The sequence below is a fragment of the Ornithodoros turicata genome, chromosome 2, assembly GCF_037126465.1.
Source record: "Ornithodoros turicata isolate Travis chromosome 2, ASM3712646v1, whole genome shotgun sequence".
NCBI lineage: Eukaryota > Metazoa > Arthropoda > Arachnida > Ixodida > Argasidae > Ornithodoros > Ornithodoros turicata.
Genome location: NC_088202.1, coordinates 68,271,806 through 68,281,015, shown reverse-complemented (window position 1 = coordinate 68,281,015; position 9,210 = coordinate 68,271,806). Strand labels below are relative to the sequence as shown.

General features: G+C 45.0%; 1 long non-coding RNA gene across 1 annotated transcript; it reads right to left on the bottom strand.

Moving 5' to 3' along the window:
* Window positions 1–864: 864 nt before the first annotated feature.
* Window positions 865–2,057, bottom strand: LOC135383677 (uncharacterized). The gene is made up of 3 exons (XR_010419997.1): window positions 1,989–2,057; window positions 1,045–1,098; window positions 865–934 (listed from the first exon to the last, which is right to left on the bottom strand). It is a non-coding gene; the product is annotated as an uncharacterized LOC135383677 (long non-coding RNA).
* Window positions 2,058–9,210: the final 7,153 nt, after the last annotated feature.

Genomic DNA, 9,210 nt, shown 5'->3' with positions numbered 1-9,210 from the left:
CTTTCTCCACGCTCCTTGCACTTAACATTTTGTCGTTGTCCAAGGGAAGAACAATGCCTGAGAAGTGTAGCAGTGATGACACTATGAGAGAGAGATGTACTATAAATCTGTTGCAGTGGCTGCAAATGTTTTGAGAGCCCATGTTGCAGCTGCAGCACAGACTTTTGTTTTGTGACAGCATACTTTCTTTCAGTTGCACAAAACAGAAATACGTTTTACATAAAGCAGAAGAGATGGCCACTGCGAGGTGCCAATAGCAGGCAAAGAAGACTTCCAGGAAATGGAAGCACTCATACCAATAGCAGAGGCGTGCTGTTGGGGGCACACTGCACAGCTGTTTGCCCAGCTCTGTGCTAGAGAAAGTTTGTATACCTGACTCAGTAATGCAAACAATTAAACAGTCATATAATGGACATCAGACACAAGAAAATATGCAACATTAAACGGAAACTAAATATATAATCAAACACATAAACATAAAAAAAGCACTGTGCACTCGATACTTCTTACAAAATTTTTGTCTGCACTTTGCTATATCACTGACAGACAGGAAACAGAGATAATGGAGAAAAACGCCTGTGATTGCCTAATTGCTGCCATTAGAACTGCTTGTCAGAATTAAAGTTCATACACCCTATACTGACACAACCTTCAGATGTCAATCATACTACCATCATCTTTGATATTTTCTTTTTCATGTGTGTCACCAAGAAATATGTCAATGATCATATTATCACAGAATAACTCTCAGAATCAAGATGATGCATGGGAACTTACAGTGTGGAGCGAGGTGCGGACCTCATAGTCTGCATTAAAATATGCGCAGACCGGCTTCAATACAAAGATATGTTGTCGTCCTGGGCAGCCATTTTCATCGCAGGTGCCCTATATGGGCTGCAGCAACTTTTTTCTGTGCGGCTTCCATTCCAGTCTCCTTGGGTACATGACACAGATACGTTATGTATATATGAATGTATTTTGAGGTGCCTTTGATAGTCATAAAGGTATATATGAGGTAATTTGCATGCACAGCAGAGTACATACTTGTTTGCTGCTTGCTTCTTGTCTGTATATGCCCAGACGCTGTTTGGTAATAAACTAGAGAAAAAGATAAGGCCACAAAAGTATTAAAAACAGGGAGTATACAACAAGATACCTGAAAAAGAACGGTGTTGTCTGCGTCAGAGTAAAAGCTGTGTAGCAAAAAAAAAAAAAAAGTTTTGTGCTGCTACACTGTCACTTGATCAATCGTTATTCTTCCCATTCAAAGCGGGCTCTTCTTGCTGGTGCGGTGCCGTTACTCGATACCCCTGTTCATATCAGGCGATGTCGTTGAACGATACTCTGGCGTGTATGGGACAAGGGAACATACGTCTCGGCAACGCTTTTACCAACATTTCTGCTACTGTTCTATCCACATGTTTGTTTCATGCACTCTGTATACAGCATTGATATATGCCTCATAAATATTGCAAACACTTTAAAATTATATGAACGACGGGCGTACACAATGGCATCATTGCATCAACGTTGGTTAAACGAGATCAAGGGTCCCTCGACTTGGAATTGCGACTCAACTCTCTCTCGACAGCGCTGTCAAGCATTTCTAAAATAAATCTCGCATCCCGAATTAGCCTTATTAATAAAAAGGTGTAAAGGATGCTCAATCTCGGTTGAGCGTTCAGTCTCGGTTAAACGGCGGTGGTGAACTCCGGCCTATTTCAAATGTCTACGCGGGTGAACGCACACCCTTCCACTAGTCCCAGAAAATTACACATTGCTCATTTCAGTGGTTTGAGAGGGAAATTTCAAGAACATGCATAGCTGCGACATGGACACTGTGACAGTTGAGAACACAGCGGAAGGCGACAGCGTTCCGTTGAAGAAGGCGCCATTCACTACGTATTTGGTAACACACAAAGGTGGCGCATGTTTCCCTTTATTCTAAAAAGCTGACAGCATAAAAGGCATAATAAGAGTTCACATACCTTCGAAATCGCATTGCAAAAGCCCACAAGGGCATGCACAACTTTGGCGGTTTTGACAGTCGGGGCACACTTGCGTTCCTCACATGGATGCCGGTTGCTGAAATGCCATACAGATCCAGTGCGCATGCCCAGACTCCTCCTTCCACGCGAAATAACAGGAAACGCGTGTGGTTTGAAACACGCGCCCGTTATTTTCGCGGTGATATACCCGTATTTTTCACGACTAGTTTTTACAGTGTGTGTGTGTTACTACAAAAGAGAGACATGAGTAGCGGATGTGTTATGCCGAAGTACACTATACTAGGTAAGGTCATTTTAACAATTGCAGGCCATCACCAATGATTATCAGAAAATAAAGTTGTTGTTGCGGACACTGGCGTGACGATCATGCGGGCTCATTAGCTACAGACCGACTGCAAAACGACGTATATACACATCGATGGCGTCCCATGGTCCCTCCCTGGACCAACTTAGCTACCTCGGCGTACGTTGTCCAACGACTTTCTCTCCGTCGTGTCCTCGCGCTCGCCATCTATTACCCAGTTTTCGCATCCTCCCGAATACGGCAGTTCAACTAGCAATTCGCGTCATTGACAAGTGGTTGAAACAAGGCGTGAGACTAGATAAGGTTACAACGCACGTTCTCAGGAGCGGCTGTTCTGGGAAAAACTCATAACGGGAACTCCAGCGGATAACGTGCACTGAAACCTCAGGAAACCTTAGTACACTTGTTTTTCGAGTATAACATGCATGCTATGCACTTGAAAATGTGGTGCGTACATAGTAGATAGAATAAATTGACATCTACGAGTGCGCTCCAACAAGTATCTTGAAATAACTTATTGACGGGCAATGATAACGACCCAGGGAGCACATGATGGTCTAGTAGATGTTTAAGTGACGTCTAAACAAACAGAAAAGGAATGTCTATAGAATGTTTAGGCCCTGGACCAAATGTCAATTATCCGTCCACTAGACGTCAAATATCACGTCTAATATTACGCCACCTAGCCATCTAGCCCTATAGACATCCGATGTCTATGTACCTAGCCGACATTTAGACACCAGATGTCTGGAACTTGGTCAGACACCTAACCATGTATTATACATGAAGTCTGCGGCTAGATCAATTTTATCCCTCCATTCGCGAGACAGATATAGGATTATACATTTCCTGTACCTTACTTTAGCCACCCTTAGACGTACTTTATACCGTGACTAGTCCTGCTACCGTCATGGCATGCATTCATGCAGGCATGTGATACAATTGATAGAAAACATGAATCTCAGCATCAACATTTATTCACAGTAAACCACACACCAAGTCTATGGTACAAAACTCAATCTAAAACTGGATTGACTTTGCTGCCCAACAGGTGTCTTGTGTTTTGACTGATGAGTGTTGAATTGGGTGTAGCGTGTTGAAGGCCACCGCATTCCTTTCTTCCAATGAGTGATTGTTGATGCTGCAGCGCTGTCTCCAATGACTCACTGTGGCTAGAAAATAGAACAAAACATGCAAGAAAGCATTATGTAGCCTGCTAGTTCTAACTAGTTTGTTTAGTGGCTATGCACAGTCTTTCACGGAATGTTTGTCTGGCCACATAGAGCGAAAACGGTATCAACACTGATCTGATAGACCCATTGTCGCGGAATGTAGATGTATCACAGTGTAGGTACGATATATTGTAACCTACGTCATTGGTGTTATCTGTGTGGAGTGATGCGCACCTTTCGATATTCCTGTATATTAACCACATGTGTATCCATTTGTTTCTGCATATTGTAGTGTGCTGTAGTTGAGTTATCAGAGTTAAATGTATCTCGTACGCCAGACAAAACATGCCCTTCTTCCTATGTTCTTGAATATTGGAGATGACCAATATTCTTAAAGAGGGGGTGGTGTCGCGGAATCGGGCAATTTTCTCCTTTTTCGGCGGCATTTCTGTCATGTTCTAACGACGCCCGAGGAGCCGGACCCGCGTGGCCAGAGCCAAAGTGGCTAAAATTGTCGCCTACACATGGGTCCGTTTGCTCGGAGAAGGGTTGTGTACAATAGAAGTATTATTCTCAGTCTTGACGGGACAAGCACTTAGGCAGGCACGTAGACGGTGTAAATTGGTACCAGCCGTTACTGACGGCTTATGTCGTCGCCACCTATTACAGAGTTTTGATGGGCTTCTACCTGTGTAACAAGAGATTGCGGAAGTCTCGTAGCTGTATGAAAAACACATGTAGCGGCGACCCTTTGGACACCCGCAAATAGTTAAGAGTCAATGTCTCCGGTGGACCTTAGGGGTTTCCTCCTCCTCCGTTGTTTACCAGTTGTGTCCCTCCGCTTCTGTGATCAATTAAAGCGCATTGTAGCAAGTGTGTGTTAGGCGCCAGAGGTATGCGACGTCGGCGACTGACAAAGACGTCAAAGCCATGCGACACCGAATAAAACTCTTGAGGACCTCTGTTTCGGGGCAGTCGGGAAACATGTGAACAGAAGTCAGACGTCTCAGCACCAGCTCCCCAAAATTCAATTTCAAAACATTTATTCCCCCTGCGATGGTTTGTCAATATCGCTGAGTGAAGTGAAGTGTGTGCCGTGATAATCGATTTGGGCTTTGTCTACTAGCCACACCAAGAGGACCATCTGAAGACTGCCATCATCAATTACTGATCAGCTAAGACTTTGATTCTATTTCCTTCCTTATACGTATCAGGACTCTAACCGACCTGTGATTTCGATGTTACCGTTGTCGGTTTTCCCTTTGAACAAATATTAACCATGCTGTTGATAGTGTTCTCGTAATTCTAGATAGAACTTGTTGCGTTAATTAAATTAGTTTCTGTTAATGTTACTAGCATCTCTCATTTGTCTCACTGTGTGGCGCATGGGGACGTGTGTCGATTGACATAGGGCAGCCCGACCACTCTTCTTCATTTATTTGTCCGGAACGCTGTTGCTAAGTGTCCGCTGTGCGGCCGGAAAACTTTCGCCGGTGAATTCGTCTCACCTTTATCCAGAGGTTAAGGACGGAGGATATTTCACCTGGTGCGATTGCGAGTAGGTCCCAGTGGTATAGCATCCCGGGAACGCACCAGGTTTCCGTGACAACCATAAAGAAAAGATGCTGGACGTACAAAAATCACAGGACTGTTACAGTCACACAACACTAATTGCAGCAACAGACGAAAATCTGTGCGTGACTACCTCATGTGGACGATGCCGGGATCTCAGGGAAACGATGCTCTAACAGCTGTCGCTGTGAAAGAAAGCCGTATATGGGGTAATTACTTTTATCCTTTACATAACTTTTAGTTGAAAAAAAGCAGCATGGATGCCGCGTTTGCAACTGAGTTATATGGCTAGGTGGACTTTCTCTTGAAGGAAGTACGCAACTACAAGGTGACTAATTCCCTATGATTTACGAACCAATTCTTTCATTAGGGATTTAAGGAATAAGAGACTCGTCTTGTTCCATTTCTCGTTTAACAAAACCCGAAACGTACACATGAGGTAAAGTACCCAATCCTAAAATCGCTTCGACCAAGAGGCAGGAAGCCCAACACTGATTTCTGAGGGCCACGAGATTTGGAGTAAGGGAGATGATTCGAGTAGGTGCCGATCAGCTATCCAGATAAGCTGCTCTCCAGTTCACATTAGCGTCTGTCATCGTAGATGATGTGCGCCTTTTTGATTTTGGCTCATTTGCATACCGAATTCGGCAATGCATATTTTACAACACAGGCTCTTGATTTTCAAGAGACAGAATAGCTTTCAATGAGGATTGTTTCCAGTTCTACTATCTTGCTTTTGTCCAAAATTCCCTAATTAAAGAGAACTATATTCTATGATGATAAACTGCATACTGCTGGTCTCGTCTCTTCCTACAATTTGTCGTTATCAGTGATGGAAGTGCTTCGAAGCGTTCTGGCACAACCATTCGCGCGGGAAAAATAGCGTTTCAGCGGAGGTTCACGATCCACCACCACAGGGCCCGGGTGTGCACGGTTACTAATTTACAATGTGGAATGTGCGCTCCCCACGTTAATTTCGTTTTTGTTGTGTCTTGGAAAATGTTTCATTCAACATAGAGGCGCGAGATCGGTGACTCACAAGCCTAACCTGCTTCCGAGGAGTCTGTGCATAGTGGGGGTGAACTGAGTGTGCACATAGGCAATGTGCTTCGTTGCCTAAGAGCTAAGCAATCCTCAAAGCTAGCAAGTTACAGTGGCTGTCGGAAATTGGTTTAACCAACATCTTTAGAGACACGGCAAGCTACCCTGGGAATCACCTCGTGCCTCTCAGCTCGGATAGCGATGAACGTAGAAGCAAAATGCAAGCGAGGTGGTGTACATTGGCAACATGTCTCTGAACTGGAGAAAACAAAATGAAGAACGCAATCGTTGATACATCAATGTGACAGGCGTTTTCCCGTGACGGGCACGACCTCGCCTGGTCGAACAGGCGACTGCGAGCACTCCATGATTGGCGCAGCACTTCCATCACTGCACTATGCAAAAACAATATCTGTGCTGCTCTCACGACTTCGATACAAAAATTCTGTACAGGGTAGAAATAAACATTGTGAAAATTATAAAAGACAATACATAGCAAGAGCTGTATCACCACGTCAAATTATAAGGTTTATTCACATGACGTCATCCGCAGGAGACCGCGCCACTGTCGCCAGCAGGCAAATCATGGAGGAAGGAAACACAGGAGCGGCCCTTCCAACTTATTTCCATTGGGACGGGGGTGCCAGCTTTCGCATTGCATTCTGGGATGCTCCTGTCTACCATGTGACCGGTCACGTGACCCCAAGCGCATGCGCAGGCCAGCTGCCAAAGCAGACGACGGGAGTCGTGATTGTCTTGCAGCATATCTGCATTGTGATGAACGCCGCGCGTCCAGTTCTATTTGTGTGTGTTCGGAGGTTTACTCTTGGTTTACTCTTCTACTACGAGACTGGTCACGGTCTGCAGGACAAGCACGCTGGACTAGAAACATCATTCGTGGCAGCGACGTTTGTGTGACGATGTGGCCACGTTTTGCGTGTTTGTTGCTGAAGTGGTAAAGCATGCCAGTAATCAAACTTGTACAGCAATGGAGGATATCAAATGAATCTGCAGCTGTAGCACAGCACCAGCTTGCAAACGAACGATTGAAGATGACTCTCTCACAGACAGGGGTACGAAACAACCGATAAGTAAGTACTTACAAATGAAACGTTATTCCCGTGACAGAGCTGCTTTCTGATGAACGACAGCCGCAACCGCGGTAAGAGCACGTTAGCAAAACGTAGTTTGGTGCTCCCATTTTACCCACATGACTTTAGATAAGCATAAACCCACGGAAAGCAGCGCGAGCAACAAAGAGTTGTCTAAACCAAACTTTAGAGAGGATCACGTGGTGAACAGGAAGTAATGGCGGTTCTGACAGAAGCGACCGCCAGAGGGGTCTCACGGAAATCTGTTCGAAACGGCCGCTCCTGTGTTTCCTTCCTCCATGAGGCAGATGGGCTGCCATCGGCCACCATATTGTAGGTCCCATCCAAGCCGTTACCCATATTGTACTCATCGTACATCTGGTGTGTGAAACTTGTTGCTCTGTGATTTGTAGCATATCCAAGCAATTTCCATGTTTTCGACGTTAGTAGTCACCTAAAGAGCATATGGCAGCGAACGAATGCGAGGACGTAACATTGTGGGACCTATAGTGTGGCGCTGAGGTGACGTCCGCGAATAAACCCTATAGTAACTCAAATCTTGCAATGCTGCCAGATAGCTGTTTTGGCGAAGTGAGACGGAATGACATAGTCACACTGTTCTCCATACAATACCATGGATGTTTCAAAACGACTAAGCAGCACAGAAATACTAGTTCGGTACCTTTTGAAGAATATTCTGTCTGCTGTTCGTACATGTTGTGCGGTTCTTTAGCAAGCTTCTGGCAGCCCTTTCTTCCACATCGCACTTGCCTACTGACTTTCACAGGATCTGAAACAAAGTTCGATTTCGTTAACCACACGACAGCCATGTGATTGGAAAGCAGTTCGAGCCTTCCACCAACTGTATTTGCAATACTTTGTTGACAAAAAATTTGGAGAGGCTCCCTCTAGAGTAAGAGTAGGGAACAACACAGTCACACGTCAGAGAACCTTACCTCACGGGGAACTACAGATGGCTAGAGTCAAGCTTATGTGCAAATAGATGTTTCGTAGGGTTGGTTACCACTATTTTCATATCCACCGATGCAAAGTAGTCCAAGCATCTATAAAAAGAAAAATACAGTTGCTATAAAACCATGATATGCAAACAAAAGTACTTGCGCAAAATTTTCAGTTTGTGGTTTCACATCCACACTCTAAAAAATAAAACTCCTTTTTAGGTGTAATTGGGTTGTATTTCGGGTGTATCAATTGTTTTACTCCCTTATTACACCCTCAGGAAAAAGAATACACCCTGTTTTTGGTCTGAAATGGGTGTAATATGTGTATGTCCCGCTCTGCAGGGTGTAATTTCGAGAATTGGTGTGAAAAAGGTGTAGTGGCCATCAAATTTCTAACGTTTCGCTACGACAGGTCTGGCAACAGTGTGCTGTTTACTCTGTGTTCTCCAGCTATGGCGGTTGGAGTTAGTTGTGGAAGTTTTCGTGTTCTTTGGGGAGGTCGTTTGGTGAACTACAGGTCATTTGACCATCTGAGTTTAGTATGACACTGCAAGGATTATGGTTCCGGGTCTCGAACGGATGCAAGCAACGGATGCGCCGTGCCCATCGGATCGAGTAACTTGTCCGAGCGTCTTGCTGCAGCGTGCTTTTTGGTAAGTGTTGCCGGTGTATTTTGTCTTGTCTGGTTGATTGAGGTGCCTTTATAGGGACTCTGACCAGAAGTTCGACAAATATTTCGTTTGCATAAATTACGAAGGTATAATATGCCTCCAAGCCACGCGCGAAATATTTTGGCTGTGCGCGGAGGCAAAGTTTGCCAAACAGGGAGCTGAAAACCGGCTTCGCTTTTCCCCCTCAACTCGCGCAATCGGGGCCGAAATCTAGCCTCTTTGCAGTGGACATCCGCCAATTTCCGTGTGTGTGACGAAGTCACGAGGGCCACGTTTCATTGGGCGCCCGGACCGGAAGTTCTGTTGTTAGTGAGTTTGTGAGAGCGCCGGCATCCGTCCGGAAAGCGATCTTCAATATGGACGTCGAAGGCAGAAATGCGGAGACTTC